At 33.2% G+C, this 19,987-nt stretch overlaps 1 protein-coding gene across 10 annotated transcripts in view; it reads right to left on the minus strand.

Annotated features, from left to right (window-relative positions):
• LOC123547145 (5-hydroxytryptamine receptor 4-like) overlaps positions 1-19,987 on the minus strand; it is a 325,172-nt gene that overhangs the window by 118,632 nt on the left and 186,553 nt on the right. For 2 of the 10 annotated variants that reach the window (XM_045334008.2, XM_045334013.2), the window contains exon 1: positions 8,302-8,563. The exons of the other annotated variants lie outside the window; for them this stretch is intronic. The gene's annotated coding sequence lies outside the window, so the exon portion shown is untranslated. Of the gene's footprint in view, positions 1-8,301; positions 8,564-19,987 lie in introns of those variants that run through there. 10 annotated transcript variants of the gene reach the window in all.

The following is a 19,987-nucleotide window of genomic DNA, read 5'->3' on the forward strand; positions in this document are numbered from 1 at the left end:
TCCACATGGAAAAGCAACATATGACTTTGTAATCATGGAATACAGACAGCTCATCTGTCCTCCAAGTCATTGTCTGGTTTTACTATTGTTGGGAAAAGAGCAATCACATATCCACAGACTTTCCAGTTGATAACACATTTTACTCCTCCCCTATCACTTTTATTATCTACAAACTTAAGTATCTCATTATTTTTTTAGTTTTTTGGACGTTTTTAATACGACTTATAATCACGTACGCAACGAGATAGTTCGATTATAATAAGAACTGTGTGATCGTAGCATTTACTGGAAGGAGAAAATGAACATGGGTTTTCTAATGCCTATATCAACAATTGTTAAGAGATACTGATGATATGTCTTTTTGACCTTTAGAGATATCCGACAAACGTTATAGTTCTTTACTTGTAACTACCACATTGACGTCACGTGCATCTTCTGTAATGCAGTTATTTATCTTCTCTACAATCACCTTGCTCTTCATCCCTATTTTTATCTTTTAAATTACGAACAAATTTTCCTTGCCCGTTTTTATTTTAATTTCTACTAACAATCTTTGTGACTTGACACGCACGAAAATGTCTACTTCCCTGTAATTTATAAATACAGCATAAAATAGAATAATATTCCAGCAGTAGTATACAGCATTTATATGACTGAAACAATGTTAAAAAAGACGCGAAACACACACACATAACCGGGTTTTACTCATACATTTCTTATTATATATTTGCATTGTATATTGAGAAGTTCAATATACATTCTTAATAAAATCGCGTGAAATTGCAACCCTGATTATGGTTAGGGGTCGTTTATATTTCGTACATGCAAAACTACGTAACTACGTGACAAAACGAGAACAAGCTTTATTGTCGGCTGTTTATTTCTCATTCAAATTTACTTTATCTAATTAACCTTTTTAATCATAGAAGATCTATTACCAGAGATTTCTATCAATTCATCTTTTACAGTTCTCTGTCATGCAAACATTATATTACTGTCGTCTGTTTCGTAAAGTGTAAACGTTGTTTACGGCGGATTTCTCAGGAAACAACAGAACATAAATTTATAGTTATAATTACGGTCTAAATGTTACTGTCAGAGTAAATAATGTTGAAAGTAGTTGGCTTTATTGACAGCTAGTGTGTTTGTGTAATATTATTTATTTATTTATTTATTTATTTTGTTGGGTTTAACGTCGGACCCACACAAATTATAGGTCACATGGCGACATTCCAGCTTTGATGGTGGAGGAAGACCCAAGGTGCCCATCCATGCATTATTTCATCACCGGTGGGCACCTGGGTAGAACCATCGACCTTCCTTAAGCCAGCTGGATGCCTCACATGAAGAATTCAACGCCCTGAGTGCGGCTCGAACCCATATCAGTGAGGAGTAAGTGATTTGAGTCAGCGACCTTAACCACCCTTTGAGTAATATTATGTTTACTCTATACTACAGGGGTGAACCTTCCTCGAAGTGCTGATATACACTCGAATATGGCCACAGAGCAATGATAAGGTGTACCCTTACGACAAATTCATGGTAATTATGACACAGCGTTAACATGTTACGTTTAAAACAGTACATGACGTCACAATTTCGGTGACTGACATCGTTCTCTTTCATACGATTAATGTTAAGTGCCGTAACGTCTTGACTGTATAAGTGTAATAGAGATGCTTAATGAAATATATCAGCATTATAATGTTAACAGAGGAGTGTTTTTATTTAAGCATGTACACTTAGTCTTCTGTTTGGTATATGAGTCAGTTAGAGCCTAGAATATATTTCTGTTGTCTCAATTATAACTTACGATCGTTGAAAAACTTACTGATATTCCGTTATGCTGGCCCTCATTACAATTATAGGTATTGCAGATCTTTTAGACTATTTATACATGTACATGTCTCATAATATTATTTGTTAACCGTTTAATATTGGCATATCACCTGACTTATTATGAAAGAGATTAGACATCTACTTTATTGTGCATAAAATACCGCATCTTAGGTACCCGAGCCTAGGATATTTTGAGGTCGATCACGGTTGTAATATCCAAGAGCTCCAAGGTAGTCACTTTCACTTCTAATATGCTAGTAAGATAACTACCGGGGCACTTGGATGCTGATAAGATCACTTCCTGTTTTCCAGTTAAATGAAATTTCACAGTACAGCAAAATTAACGATTCTAACTGCCAGGCAGTTTGGAATTCCATAGAAATGGTGACATCTCCGAAGACGTCATGAATATTTTCATGACGTCATTTAGCAAAACACTCCAATTTAATAAAGTTCTTGATTTCATTATATGTTTTTTCTTCAATTAAGACCAAAGTGCCAAAGTGACATTTAAGGTAGTACACATGACAGAACTTAAATGATTTCAAACCTAGTCTGCTATTATTTTGCTTAGTTGCGTCATATTCTCCAAAACGATAAACTTACAGATCTTATTTTATATCTTATATATTATTAGTCATCCAGTATACATTCACAAAACAAAAGCAGTTTTTGGCCATTACGAAATCCCTTTTTAAACATCCTATAATATTATATTTCTGTCTGTTGCATACAGTATCTGCGGCGCACAATATGTTATGAACACTTAGCCTCAGTTGCCATATATTAATAAGATACGAAATGATTTTCACAATGTGTAGTGAAGTAGGAACTTCTTTGAGAAAAGATGAATTTAACAGATGCGTGTAGTGATTTATTTGTCTGTTACATTATGGTGGGAAGATCAACAATTTTATGATCATGTTCTTGTATTTCGACAGAGATTTCTTCTAAACAGGTACTATGTAGTTCGTTATTTATAATAGCGAGATATGTTTTACAACAAGTCAGATTTTATGATCGTTAATTCTCCGCAAAATGCCTCACCTGTGACTATACCGTATATGACACGAACTAACAAAACATCGTAAATGTATCGTGCAATTTGGCAAGTCAAGGTACGTTAAAAGGGTCGTTAACCTTTGCTCATTATATTTTAAAGGGTATAACTGGAGTTATATGAATCATATATCGTGTTTGTTTAACGGAAACGTCGAGTCTGGTAAAGTATTTCATCTCCAGCATTACTAAATTTGACTAAAATGCTGTTTTCTTTTATTTATTTATTCTTTTTTGTTTTATTTTATATCATTAACACATGCAGACTTTAACATCTTAATACTGATTAAGGTTTATATCTCTGTCAGCGAAGTCAATAAATAGTTCAACATAGTAACTTCTCCTTGGAAGGGTATTAATAAATGCTACTGTGCAAACAATAGTCACTTAACATTGTACAATTGACTTGATAAGCACACGTACGTTATATTGTCATAAAATTTGGCAAGTTTCCGTATTAAAATATTGACATAACATAAACAAGAATTCTCTATATGATAGGTAAATATGATTCTCCATATTCAGGAGGTCATTGTTTAAGTTAGATCGAACATAAAAAAAACGCCCATATTAGTTTTTAGGTTAATGAGTTCGACAAGTATTTGATGTTCACTTTTCTACAACAATTAAGTTATAATACTTATTCACAAACAGTCACAGGATATTTCAGGATTTTATATTGGTAAATTTCCTATAATTTTTCTCATGCTCATATGTCTGCTAAATTATTGTCACACTGAATGTCATAATATTTTTGAAAAGAAACATGTTTCTGGTTCAGATATTGTATAATTTTTCTTACATCGTTATACCAATTTGAAAAGGCAATAATTTTACCAGATTTATTGATCATGATATCAAAAACGTTAGGGAGAATAAAATGACATCTTTTCTGTCTTGATAAAATCTGTGAATTAGTCCAGATAGATTCAGGAAAAAAAGTATTATGTTACCTCAAAATATGACTAAAAACCGTTCAGCTTCACGTCAAAAAATAAGATTTTTTTCGCGATTTAACTGGGAAATGGGATGACAAAAGATGTTTGTTTGAACAAATATACTACAGCAGCAATACATATAAGTGAAAAAAGAATAAAGTTTTATGAAACACTCCATAATCAAGTTTTCATTGACCAACGACCTCAACTAGTTTGGATCAAGACATTATGCTTCCTGCTTATTTTACTGTTTAATGATCGATACATTATGTGAAATGTTGGTTATTTTGAAACGATTCAGTAAAGAAATCCCTAGGGTATAACATGTTATTTTTGCAAAAAATAATATGTGACGCACCATGACATTTTGGGTCCAAATTCGGCGTTACGTCATTTGAGAAAACATCGATTAAAGTTACGTCACAAAAAATGGTGGACGTTACCACGTGTTCGCGGCAATTAATGCATTTCTTGTTTTCAATAATACTCTACCTTGCCACAAGAAAAAAATGAAGTGACATTTATAAACTTTCCGTGTTTTGCAATTCCGTTTCTTTAAAAATTTTAAATGATTGATAATTTATCGCCCTTTGAATCGACACGCCATTTGTAAACATTGAAGTTCGCGGAGAAAATGAAACTACCAAAAACAATTATTTGATGATTTATTTCGATTGTATAAAGAATGACAGTTATTGAATCTCAAGGTAAGTAAGTATTTAAGCGATATGTAGTGTTAAAAATATTATTTGAGTTCATATCGACAGTTTTGTCCGATATCTTTCCAAAAATAGCCCGGATTTGACACTAATGACAGATTCGAGGTAGATTTAGCGCAGTTCACATTTTATTTACAAGTGTCAATATATTGTAGACTATATTCTATTTACTAAATTTGCCATGAATTTAACTCTTTTTAAATCGGTTTTGACTCTTATTCAGTAGAATCTGTATGCAAGACAATTACAAGAAGTATTCAGTAGAATCAGTATGCAAGACAATTACATGAAAACCTTGTGACTCTGGTGCCAGACAAAATTACAACAGCCAGTCATAATGTTTAGTTACATATTAAAGTTAAAGCCCTGATCATTTTATAAATACAGCCATGCCATGAAAGTGACTGATTAGATATAGTTGAAACACATTTATTGTCAGCTTCAACCACTAATTTCTTACATGTATGTCAAATCAGTCCATACATAAAACTTCTACAAGGCATAGATATTGTTTTAACTTGGAAAGAGACAGTTTTTTCCAAAGCTTTTCATGTTAAATTTGCATACTGTTCACTTGGCCATTATTTCTGGATTCCTCACCATTTTGTACTGTTCTTGGCAAGTGACTAAAAACCACTTAGTAAAATAAATAAACTTTAGATACATTTTGTTTTGAAAGCCTTGCCAGGAATTCAAACCTATTACTCTTTTTTTAGAAGTATTTGTGCTAAATATGTACTGAGCTAACTGCCCAGGGCATTTTTATCTTGCATTTCAGCCTTTTTGAGTATTTTTTTCATTTTACAGATCAACCACTGAGGATTGTTTGGCTTGATGCAATGACCTTAAACAGTGAAATGATTTTCCAGGAAGGTCTATACACAAGCTAATTTTATGGGGGTTTGTAAATTTCTTCATACATTTTTACAGTTACTATACTGCTATTCTAAGAAAGATAAAGACATTAAAGTAGCATAAACATAAATGATCTATTTCATTCATAACATTTTAAGAGAAATGATTTTGATTATAGACCAATTCAACAAATGTGTAATATATTAAGAAGTGAATAAGTAATGACATACAATAATTGAATATACCATGTATGTATTTTTTCATATTTTCAAAATTATTTTTTACAGTATTTGTGTTTACATTAAGTTTGATTGCATGAATTGTATGTCTAGTCTGTAGGAATCTTAGCTAGTTTATGTATTCTTGAAAAAAACTTTTTCTGCATGAATACTGTAAGATTCTTGGATGAGTTTATACTTATCAATCTGCTTTCATTCAGCTTTTAACAAAAAGACTCTCTTAAGCTTAAAAAGATGCTTTACAGTCTTATATTCTGTAACCTAATATACTAATCTTATTAAAATGAAGTTCTAATGTTGATGAATTTTTCTTTTGCAGTGATGAAAGAACTATCAATATGTAAATGGGAATGAAACAGAAGGAATTAATATGTTCTACTGATCATCCAGCTGAAATCATGCCTGTGGAATAGAATGCATGTCACAGATACTGATATGAGCAAATAACTCCATATTGCACAAATAAGGTCATGTTTCCTGCCCTCATGACCTAAAAAAGTTAAAAATTCTAGTTCAAATTACAAATGTGTTTCAAGAAAAAGTAAAACTTAGTCAACTGTGAGAAATATTGGGTAAAAGTAGTGTTTTGATGTCATGACAGCTGTGAAGTTGTTTGAGAAGCACTATCCTAATTGTTCTAACAATACAGAATTTAACTTATAAATTTTCCAAAACTGCATGCATGAAATACTAAGACATGTCTGCTGAATGAATCCTAGTTGTTTCAAAACTACAACATGTGTGACGTTAAAGCACAACCTTTGGAGGAAACTTTTTTACAATAAAAACTGCCTTGGCTTGCCAGTGTGAGTGTAGGAAGGATTTTTCCAGAAATGGCAGAAAACTACCAATATAGCAGAAAATATTTGTTACTGGCTAAATATAATATATTTTATTTCAAGAATTTATCATGTTAATAATTGTGTTAAAAGATATTTTTACATGACATGACCTTTGCAGAAATAGCTAATTTTTTTGCAAAACATTGTGAGTTGCCATGGTAACACAAATTTGACTTAAATTTAGATTTGTTTGATTATGTAAACAGCATGTGTCTTGTTTATATTCTGCTAATCAGACTATGTTCTGCAAGAAAATATCTTTTATGTGTAACCATCAACAAAACATTTTATACCACAAATCTGCCATAAAATGGCAGAGCTGTAATGCAAGTAGGCATATCAGGAAAATATGTAGTTCTCAAAGACAAGTTATATTACATAAAATGGTGTTTATTTTTTATAAATGATCATAATTGACCATTTGTGGTGTAAAACAAATGTATACTGAATAGATGCTAAATGAATGTTCTGATTATTTCTGGAAAATTTACAAAAAACTACTATTTTAAGAAAATAGTGCACTGTTGCCATGGTAACATTAATTTAACTTTTAAATTATTTTGGATATCATCATATGTAAACAACATCTTTCTTGTTTATATGTTTTATATGTTAAGCTGTATTATGTTAGTGAATTTATTTTCATATGTAATAATTGCATCAACAAAGCACTATGTTATTACACAAGCCTGCCTTAAAATGGCAATAGTTGTAACTGAGAGAGGTGTATCTGAAAATTATGTATTTCTCAAACCATATTACATTAATTTTCATGGAATGATGTCTACTCTCTTACTTTTAAATAAGAAAACAGACAGCTTTTGATGTAAATATATGGAAAAACACTTCCAATATTCAACTTATTACAAAGAAATTGCCAAAAATGTTAGTATTTTTGTAAGAAAATACCACATTGTTGCCATGGTAATGTTAGTATTTTTGTAAGAAAATACCACATCGTTGCCATGGTAATGATTCACTGATCAATATATCTAAGTCTTTTGAAATTTTAGCAAACTCACAGTTGATAATAACAGTCTAATAATTATATCTTCTTGCCTGATTTTCTTTCTTACTGTTTAATAGATAAGGTGTCTATAATAATAAGATTAATGTCCTAGTTTTTGGGATGTTGTCTAATTTGATATCAAATAAATTCTGTATATTGTTCAAAAGAATGTCATAAAACAGTTGTCTGTAAACTGTTTGCACACTAGAAAAAGTTAATTGTGTATTTATTTCACGTTCTATGTAATTTATTGCTAGATCCATCAAGAGCCTGTTAAAAAAGAGGTTAAACAACAGTGTTGCTATAGAAACGATTTTTAGAACATAAATATTTTTATACTACATGAAAGAAAGAGACAAAAAGAAATATATTCCATTAATTGCATGTTGCTTTTGTTATTTTATCATGTATTTTATTTTGATATATTTAAATATGGTGTCATTATTAAGATATACTGCCTCATTTTTGATACAGTTAGACAAAAACATGGTGTCCGAAAAGTGGTAATATCTCCATGACAACAACTGATTTTTGTTGTCAAATTGAAGATTTTTACTCAGAACGGGTCAGTCTGTCAGATTAGCCCAAAACCCCATTTTTGACCAAAATTGCATTTGGACCCAAAATCTCATGCTCTGTCACATATATATATTCTTCAATGTTAAGGTTGATATGCAGACATTGGGTAAAAGCGAGAAAAAAAAAACATAGAAATTTACATATGCAGTTAAACTGTGAAACTAACTTGAACTGTAAACGTTTCAGTAAAAAGAGCTATATAAATGAGGCTAAAAAGTTTACCTCTTAAATATATTCATATCCTGTTGAACAATCCTTTATAAACGTAACTGAAATCCTTTGTATGTTAAGTTAATGGAAGGAAAAATGTACATATTCCTTTTAGTACCATTCACAAGCATGCACGAAATCCATAACTGATGTAATAACGTATCTTTCAAATATGCATATTTCCTCAAAAGAATTCTATACGAACTGAAGTTAAATCCATTACCTGAAGACATAGATAGAAGATCTACTTTATCAATAATTCTATTATTTAAAGTTTAGACAATTAAGTTAATTCAAATTTACCGTTAATAATTTGTAAACGTATTGTCCTATCCGGGTTAAACTCTAGTCAAGCGATGCAGTAATAATACTTAAATTTCGTAGCGTGTAAATACCTCCAATCTTACAATTTATCAAAGCAAAAAGTCAATGATATGATTTGTTTTTCGAGTCGTCTTGCATGAGAACTGTCATGTAATGTCATTGTGGAATGACCAGTGTATTCCAACAGACTTCAAAATACGATGAAGTATGTGCCAAATTTTGTGACTGTTTTTGTATTCATTGCTAACGCTGTTATTTTATTACTATAATGTGACTCCATATTTTTGCCAGGCATGGAAACAATATAAAACTTCTTAATTTTCTTAAAATTATGCGTTTTATAGCCTTAATAAATAAATGTAAAATAAATATGTTTTATTTACAACGCAATACTGAAGGAAGTCGTTCGGCACATTACAAAGAAATGTTAAAACTAAATATTACTACGACAAAATATATCAATTAAATCAATACGATTTAACCGTTTACAAATATCAAAAGAAATTCATATCCTCACCAAGACTAGTGTATGTACATTATCATCACAGAGTCGATTTATATAGTTAACATGATTACTTTTCTTTGCAGTAAAACAAACTTCTGAACTAGCTCTACTTTCCTAACTGTAAGAAAGCAATTACATTATAAGATATGTATGCAGAGACCTGGTAGCCGATTCATTTGATAATAGCTATAAGAAGGTCGAAGAACCATAGGAAGGATGGAATGCACTAAGCCAAGAAATAGCAGACTCAGTTTGATTAAGATTGTTCATGACATGTAATGAAAAGTTAAACAATCCTTACACAGGCTCAAGTGTAACTAGGACGCATTTAACGGAATTCATAATCCCAAAGAATAATTCCTGTTTAGAAGTGAGTCCTTTACGCTGTCAGAAAAACATGTTCCTGTGTTACTAGTACACAGAGAAAGTTTTCACTGTTTTGTACTCGCTTTGTTGATACCTAGGATTGAGTTTTGAGCAAATTTTAAAATACTTTAGCATCTGTCTGATGACAGCAATGCACCCACACTCAGTTTTGTAATTAACCGTGGTTCAAGGATGACCTTGTGACCACTTTAGCACGAGTTTTAAGTTAATGTTTACCATCTTTCGCAAAACATGGACGCAATGGCCAAGTGGTAACACTGTCTGAATACTAAACCAGTTGTTCAACCCCGCTCCTCCTACTAAAATTTACTAACATTTGGATAAGAGTCCCGTGAATGGGTCCTATACATCTGGCTGGAACCAGGCAAGTTTCTGGAATCGGAATATAATAACATGCTACTGGAGAAGCCACATATATGGATTATCGATGGCTTCTATAGACAGTTTTCAGTACAAACAAACACTTTTTCGCAAATTCAAGAGGACTGAATTTGTTAACGCATACATCAAGTCAAGAGACACTTACTATATAAAACAAATGCGCATTTTCCTAGACTAGAAGCGTAAAAGCACTGGCTACTCCGCGATAATGATAAATTCTTTGTTTTCTGAAAAAAAAACCTGACTAGACACTACTAAGTATTTACTCAGATCTGAAAAGTCTAGACTCGACTAGGACGGAAGAATTTAGCGAAATGCTTCAAATTACTATGCATTTAGGGTAACCATATAAACCTCGGCTCTAAATCGTATTTTCCTAACACTAAATGTACGAGATGTGCACGGCCCACAAATCCCGATAATTTTCACATACTGTTGCTGTTTCCTTTTTGAAAATGAAACAGTTTCCTAGAGTATTCTCCCTTTGCGAGTACTGGTATACATACCGATTGAGATGTATACAGTTGTAAACTTTATATTATATAGTTTACTTCCCTATATATATTTCTCCGAGAGGACTGTTCGCACCAAACAAGAAGTGACTGCTGAGTGTTACATATGAAGTAATCCGAAATACAATTCCATTCTGTTGACAAAATATGGTATAATCTGTCATTCAATGATGTGGCAGTTACATGTTGGGCTTAGTGTTATTTTTTTGCTGACTGTATTGAGAACAGATCTGGACCATTATAATTGTGAATTTCAAGGTTGTAGTTTAATTTATTCAGCGAATGATGCATATACATAATTGCTAAACAGCATTTTTTATGGGGACACTTTCAGCGTGTGTTACGTTTTCAAAGCAGATTTGTTTTGTATATAACATGTCACATTCTAATTGTTGGTAAGAAGATATGTTATACTTACTGATTCTATATGGTTATCTTATAATTAACATGCTCTGTAGTATTGAGAATGAGGTCTAAGGATTTAATATAAAATAAAGAGGTAACTGAATTAGTATAATGTAACCTTCGAAAACTTTGCATGAGGATACTAAAATCTCGTAAAACCAGTGAAAGTTTCTTTTCTGTAAAAACAATTCTCTATATTCCATTAGAAAGGCTATCAATAAAATACGTCCAGAAATACAATTAATCTTGAAAATGTTCTTTAAAATAACTCCATCAAGATCTTACTTCTTGTGTCATCATGGATATAAAATTTGCACAGGTAAAAATGACATTGTCTTCCTTATCTCTTGATTGTTTTTGTCTGAGCTAAGTCATTCTGCGACGTGTTCAATAGGATTTCTCAAATGCTTTTAGAACGATCAATAACAACGTACGTAACGACAGGGTTTCATACATTTAGCTATAAAATGTGAACGCTGTTAACTCAAGTAACACTAGCCATTGAAAGTCTTTGTCAGTAATTGCTAAAGTAATGTAAGTTTAAGTTAACCTAACCTTCAACGATGTAACAGTTACACAACACGCATGCCGTAACTCGCATCTTCGTTTATGTAGTCGCCGTTCATACACATGTACTTAGAAAATGTTCTTTAAAAACCAAACCAAAACAAAAAAAACAGCATTATACTACAGCGTGTAGTAATCATTCGAATTATTTCACGGTGAAAATAGAAATCTCTTTTCTAGAACAATGGAAAACAAAAAACAATTATTACATGTACATGTAAATGTTTGATCATAAACATTCAATACTTTACTGTCGTTAATGTCATAAAATTAGTACAGATACTTCCGCTGTTTTCCCTTAATGAGCTGGTCTGTCAATTACACTGTACTTGCTAGAGCCGTCTTGTGTTAGAATTCCGAGACAACGATGGCAAGACAATGCAAATTTATACCCTTGACAACTGACAAACATACAAAAGTTCAACAAACACGATCTAACCTAATATCAAGAAAGGTCAACATCTTCCTAAGTGAAAGCAGATCAAAATTGTTTTCCTATCTCAGACTGTCACAATAAAGTTATTTGTTACAAAACCTGAATCGTATCTAGAACTATTATGGAATTACTGCGGAATCTCCTTAGCTACTGATTGTTGTCTGTAATCCTTCACGTCCTTATCTATTCAATGGACATGAACCTATCAGGAATATTTGAATATCCGATTAAGTCACTCAGCAATAACAGAATAACACTCCACGCTATTTCATTGCTAGAACAGAATTATATCACAAACTTGTTCAACAAGAAAATCCCGTGATTGATGGCATCTTTAAGTTATTAAGTTATCAGAACAAGTTGCCTCTCTAGGAAATATGCAGACATAACAATTATTAGAAGACGGATAGAAAATACTTATGTAATGAGTTGACAAGATCTAAGGTCGAATTTATAATCACAGAAGCAACACATAATTAAGTTACTATACATCGCAGACGGAAACCTATCAAATATATGTTATCTTTGTGATTGTCAGTAAACAAGTGTGATCACTTAATATGTCTTTCTATTTAGGAAATAAATCGCAAAGTCTTGAAACAATAAAAACAAGCAGATAGTATAAAATATAGAAGAAATCCGTATTTGTTGATTAATATGTTACAGTAACTGATTGTTGTTTTATTACAAGTCAGAGAATGTTTACAAATGGGAGATGTAATTTATTGGCACCACGAATGGGATGGGACCAACAACGGTTTATGTTTCGATTTTTATATTCTCAGAATCCATTTATACAGTTTTATACCAGTAATGATCTGACATAAGCGACGCACACACCACCAGTCTCACATTTCCTAACATTGTATTGAACAAGTGGTATATATAGCGCGCTACATGATGAAAAGAAACTGACTATTTTCTACATCTTTGAGCAAAATAAAAAAGAAAAAAATTGCGGCAAAATGTCTATAAAATTGCCCAATACTTCAATTAAAAAAAAGAAAAAAAAAAAAAAAAAGAAAAAAAAAAAAAAAGAGAAGAATTATGAGCAACTTTAACCACAGTTTAAAGTTTTTTTCAAAAATGGAAATAACAAATTACGATTACAAAAAAAAAAAACCTTTTAAGGGAGGCTTCTGAGGTGTAGTGTATATGTTAGACGCTTACTTTTTCCATTCTTGAAATCATTATATAATTTGAAATAAGGTCAAAAAGTGTTTACCAAGTTGTATTCTTTGTCATATTTCTAATCAGATTCGTCATTATTTAACAAACTTTATAAATACCGAATAAAAAAGCATAAAATCAAACAAACCGTCACGATTCGTGATGGGAATTATCATTATGTAACCATCTTACAACTATACAAATTTAATTTTATGGCAGTGCAATAGAAACCTAACAAACACAACATAATAAAAATTATGTTGAAATTTTCTCAGATATTGGCTTAATAAGAGATTAATATATGGCTTTGATGTGCCTTCTTGCCATTATGAAACTAGGTGTGCCATTATGCCTAGAAGGCACACACAAGCCGTTTATTGACCTTTTATGTTTATGTTTCCGTTTTACCTATTTTTTCACAAATTAGGGTGCATCATTTGCCTTTTTCTTTCATCGGCAATGCAATCATTATTTGACAATCGATCTGAAAATGATTCGGCACTGTTCCACTTACAATAATGACGCTGCTTCATGACGTCAACGTCAGAACGTATTGACATTCTGGTAACCTGGGGCTATTATGATTATGGCACACTGCACAATTATGAAATAAACAAATAACGTTTGCAAGAAGATAGCGATAGAAGTGATTGATGTCGATTTAGCTTTTATTGTCCATTATCAGGAACTGTGTTGCAAATTTCAAAATCTAATTAAATCATTGTTTTAAGCTATGTTTTATCTTTACATTTATAGCACATATTCTTACAACATGAGAAAAACTCGCACTAAAGCATATTTATGTTTTAGTTATTAAAACAGGAAAATTATTTAGAGGACCTGATGCTTGAAACAGAGAATTTATCGTCCTTTTTTCACAAAGTTCGTATGGATTGAGGAAATGCCGATATAAGCAATAACATTAACTGCATTTATTGATTTAACCTCTTGTCAATATTTGTACACACTTGTTTAATTAGATACATACCGGCTTTTAGTCATATATCATCGCCAAGCAATCATTTTTATGTCAAGTTTGGTTAATGAATCTGTAATATACACTCAAGTAGGTTAAGGGGATATTAAAATTGCTAAAATTTGTTGAACACTATTGAGTGACTCTTAAAAAAGTTTGGCATCGGCTACCCTAATATAAACAAGAGCTGTCTCCATAGGATGACACATGCCCCCGATGGCACTTTAAATGAATAGTTATGGCCGATGTTCGAGTTTAGGACCTTTGACCTACGGAGCTGGGTCTTGCGCGCGACACGTCGTCTTACTGTGTCACACATTTATGCGTAGTTATTTTAAAATCCATGCATGAATGACAAAGATATGGACCGGAGACGCCCATCAATGCACTATCATGAAAAAAGACCTTTAACATCTAAGTGTGACCTTGACCTTTGAGCTACGGACCTGGGTCTTGCGCATGACACGTCGTCTTACTGTGGTACACATTCATGCCAAGTTATTTGAAAATCCATCCATCGATGACAAAGGTATGGACCGGACACGCCCATCAATGCACTATCCCTTAATGTCTAAGTGTGACCTTGACCTTTGAGATACGGACCTGGGTCTTGCGCGCGACACGTCGTCTTACTGTGGTACACATTCATGCCAAGTAATTTGAAAATCCATCCATCGATGACAAAGATATGGACCGGACACGCCCATCAATGCACTATCCCTTAATGTCTAAGTGTGACCTTGACCTTTGAGCTACGGACCTGGGTCTTGCGCGCGACACATCGTCTTACTGTGGTACAGATTCGTGCCAAGTTATTTGAAAATCCATCCATTGATGACAAAGATATGGACCGGACACGCCCATCAATGCAATAACCTTTAATGTCTAAGTGTGACCTTGACCTTTGAGCTACGGACCTGGGTCTTGCGCGCGACACGTCGTCTTACTGTGGTACACATTCATGCCAAGTTATTTGAAAATCCATCCATCGATGACAAAGATATGGACCGGACACGAAAAATGCGGACAGACCGACAGACTGACAGACCGACAGACCGACAGACCGACGGTTCAAAAACTATATGCCTCCCTTCGGGGGCATAAAAAAGCTATTATAATATTAAAGTTGATGTTTGCGACAGAAATTTCCCTGGTACGAGTTTGTGCTGTCATTCGTGACTGAAAGTTGTCAATTTAACACGCGAGCTCAAAACGGGGCTTCCGTGGCCGGGTGCTTAAGGTTATTGACTTAAAATCACTTACCCTATCGCCGATGTGGCTTATAAACCTTGCTACGGCTGTAGAATTATTTACGCGAGGAATCCACCTAACTGACTTATGGAGGGCCGATGGTTCTAAACAGGTAAATGTTAATACCAGAAATAATGCCCGGAGGTGCACTTTTGGTTTTCGTCCACTGTCAAAAATCTGTAAAGCTGCCAAAAATAAAGCTAAACATGATTTTGTGTGACATGATTAAACATGTTCTTGCAATATCTACAAGCCATCAGCAAGATTAAAACTTGAATATGACATACCTTTACAACAGAATAAAGGCCATTGAGGATATACGTCAGGCATGAAGTGACATATAATTTTCGATTGAAAATATATCTTTCCTTTAAAGTATACTACGTGTAATTTATTTTAGGTCGATTGTTAAGCAAGTTCTACAAGTTAACTTATATTAATCACTCTCGCCACTTTATTCTTTATGGTATCCATCACCACCAGGGTAAAAGAGAAGAAAAGCCAGTTTTCATTTTAATGCTAGAAGCCAAACAAGGAAGCTACCGGTACCCTTTTTACGTCTTTGGTATGACACTTCCGGGGATCGAACCAACGCCATCCCGCACTCGAAGCAGACGCTCTATCACTAGGCTATTTAGTCTTTTGTTTAATATTCTAAGTTTTTAGATCTGTTCATTTTGCTTATGTTATAAGAAAATATTAAAATCATATCTGAGACCGCCAATACATGCACAATGTTATAAGAAAGTATTAAAATCATATCTGGGACCGCCAATACATGCACAAACCTGTTTAATAAGTTTTATTTCTGCTTATGAAGTTTCAGTTTATCATACATGGGAGCAATGTCTTATCCAAAACATTACACATACTTCTGCTGCCGCTATTATACAGTGTCATTTCTGTAGAGAAAATACTCATTACAATGTCATGCAACATGCTTACACCAAGGCAAGCATTACCCCTTCTGGAAACAATCGAAACACCAGAATGACGACACAGACAGTTTACAACACATATTGCTGGTGTCAATGAGCTATGTCAATAACATTTACATGGACGGATAGCTAACTTTACACGTATGTGTAGTTACGAAGTTTATGTTATCCTTTCTTTTCCATTTAAAGCTTTACAAAAAAACACAAAGACAAATATCAAAGGCTTGAATGATGATATATATTTGCTTCTTATTTTAGACAAATAGAAGATTATTGACTAACATTTTAACTTTGTCACAAAGACTATTTTACCAAAACAGTCATCCTAGAGATGATACAGACCAGTATTGATACAATGTTTCATGCTTGATGAGGAGACAATTAAACATACGTCAGATAAACTAACATTGGTCTATATTAAGATGCGTTTCTCTGTCACGCACACATGATAATAATTTATTTTATGCTAACTGATGAAATACTTTGTTCTATCAGTGAGATATAATCCATATCACTCACTGCATATCACGCACTGTAAATGATATAACTTTGCCGATCTTCTTGTACATTGTGTATAAATTTTCAATTATTGACTTAAAACAGGATGAAAATTGTAGTCGCACTTTGTTCTTTTTAGTATATTTCTCGAATCAAATTATTTTTCTTAATGAGAACTTCATAACGTTATGCAACAAAAAATAAAACAAAATGGAACTTTATGTCGTGTGCATCTTTCTAACGTCACAACACGCCTGACGTCATGTTCGTTTACGCGCGTCTGTTTCCCGCGCTGAGATTAAAATTTGTTGCAAAATGCATATCTCAACGTAATTAGGCATCAAATAAAAAGAAAATTTGTTTGTTTTGATTGAATATGGAATATATCTCACCTCAAAGTGAGAAAATCTTCACATTTTCACTCGCGCTACGCGCTCATGAAAATATTTGAAATTTTTGTCACTTCTCAGTGAGATATATTCCATACCCACTCAAAACAAACAAATATCCTCTATGTATTTAGCTGCACAGTTTTATAGGAGTTTTTGGTGAGGAAAGTGGGATTAAAGTTACATCGACTCAATTGTTGTTTATATGACGACTTCCCAGCCTTTGATGCTTGAGAAGGACCCTATGTGCCTCTCCATGGATTATTTCAGGCTAGTGCGGATGGCCGGGTAGTAGCCTCATCATCCGTAAGCCATCTAGACGGCTTCTTTTAGATAAGTCTATAACCGACGCGAGATTCTTAAACTATAGCAGTGGGAGGCAAGTGATGCAAAGTGAATGACTTTCACTTCTTAACAACCATTAATCGCTAAGAAAGTGTACACCGTTTTCATATTTCCTTCATGAAAGGACAACTAGAATGAGCAGATATAAATGCACAATCAATATTAATTGCAGCTGATGAAGAGTACTTATATCATTTCAATAATTATTATTATATTTCAAAAGAGTACAAAAACATTTTAACAAGAGCCTTCCCAAGTGCCCCTGCTGCTGATGGCGGTACTTGTTGCTATTTGCGCACACGAGCATTTGGTTTTGTACAGCAATTATATAAATCAAAAACAAATTTGTTCAAATATAATGATAAATTCAAGAAACAAATGTAATTCTGATTTTAAATACGCCTTTGGTGCAAGTGCTATTTCAGAACATGATACATTTGACCATAACAGCTTCAAGGCTTCTGAAACTACAACCAATGTTAGTATCCATATTTGAGCGTTACAAGGATGAGAGGCAATTGTTACTAGGATACCATTGATCATCTTGTCATTATGTAACAAAGCATAAACGTGGCAGTAAGTTTCGCTAGACACCATCCAAACACTAGATTTCACTGTTGTAATCGGTAATGCAGTAGAAGTTGAGTGGTACGTCAACTGGATAATGTAATCGTGTTTACATGTTCCCCACAAATCACCGGCAAGAAACAACCGAAGACAAAAGATCCTTTTTTGAATAATTTCTCCAGAGAAACAAAACGAATTGCTTGAAATTAACGCTGTAATACTTGGAGATCATCAGATGATTACATTTTAGGTAAAAGTGACACACTGTTGATATCTGGTAAACCAAGAGACGTTGGTAGAGTTGATACTTTTATGTCACACGTGATTTTATGTTTGGAAGCTGAAGGGTAAAAAAACGTCACAAAATATTTCTTTTTAAAAACATTTCTACAGCATTTCGTTACATTATAATCAGCTTTTACAGAAAGCAGTTTTACGTTGAACTTCACAAATGAGTAACTGTTGAATACCCTACAAAGTTGGTCAAATATAATACTTCACCTGTAACATGTTGATCTAATTACACTTAACGAAAAATCTAACGCTCCCTCGGTATCTTTGTCTATATACATTTGTATTTCACATCACTAACAGAACATTTTTGAAATTCTCACATATATATAAAAGCACTACTTTAATCAACATTGTATATTTTGGTGACATTTTAAAACCGGATAATGATCGTAACATGATTGAAATCGATGTTTTCGCATGATTTGATTCTGATGAAAATATTATATTGGTTTAAAGAACATATCTATCTTAAGAAATTGTATTAAGTACAGTGAGAGTTATAAAAGGTTTCGTCAAAAATGACGAGGGGTTTCGGTTAGTATATATACAAGAAGATTTAAAGAAGCGCATTGCAAAACTTTAACAATGTAAAATCTACTAAGGTGAGTGAACTTTTGGCAAACATATTATTGCGCTTTAATGTAAAGGATAGACGGAAGCTTTACGTATTCTCGTAAGAAACCGCTTTGATTTATTGAAACTGGCAAGATACTACATCTTCTATTGTGTATTGCATACCTTAAGACAAAGCCGTCTGTTAGAAGGTAATAGGCTGTCTATGAGGAATCAAAATATCTTGACTAAAGAAATGTATACTGTGCTGGAATTACCTGGAGAATTGGCCTAGAGTAACACATTAATCACACACAAGTTATGTAATTTTCTTGTAAATTGATACCTGGAATGTATTAATCACGTTAGTATAAGATGTGCAGGAAGGTCTTTTATGTATAGAATTTATTGTGAAATCATTGAATTTCGATCGAATTTCGTGGGCACGAAATTGTGTGATCTTGGCAGGAACGATTATTTTAAGGGGTTTAAAACTTTTTAAATATCAATTGAATAGGAACTTTACTTTTTCATTTCGATTTAATTTCTTGGTTTTGAAAGTCTCCCCGTACATTCAATCAGGGCTGTTATATTTCGATCTTCTCAGATCGTTCAGCACGACTTTTATGTCGTGTTATACGTTTCTCAGCTTGATCCTTTCAGTCTGGGTGGTTCCAATATTTCCGCTTTCATTGCTTTGAGTACCGTATAATTACACCGTGGTGTTGTCTTTTGGCAGTTCCTGTGATATGCAGGCTTCATAACCTGAGATCCCCTTTCTAACTTACAGTTGTTTAGTTCTGCCCATTGTTATCTCGTTTAGGACAAACACATTATTTTAACATGGGATGTATACGCCGCTTTTCATGGAATTACACGCTAGTGTATCATTGAAAGTTCCATGTGCACCGTCGTATGAACACATCTGCGGATTGTTTTTGTACTTATAGCATGTACAACCTGGGGCTAGAGGATGTAGACAGTAGCATCCATTTCCACTACCGTCCATGAACAGGCTCAGTCAAACCGAGCCTGCAACGTTTTCGCTTTTGTCATGTGGAGTTTCTATTTTTCTTATTTTACTCAATCACGAAAGCTATGAAAATCAGTTCCCTACAAAATTTAATGATTTCACAGTATTATATTTTCTATTAATGTGACTATTAATGCGGACACTTTATCATTCACACTGACAAAGATG

The sequence above is a fragment of the Mercenaria mercenaria genome, chromosome 9, assembly GCF_021730395.1.
Source record: "Mercenaria mercenaria strain notata chromosome 9, MADL_Memer_1, whole genome shotgun sequence".
NCBI lineage: Eukaryota > Metazoa > Mollusca > Bivalvia > Venerida > Veneridae > Mercenaria > Mercenaria mercenaria.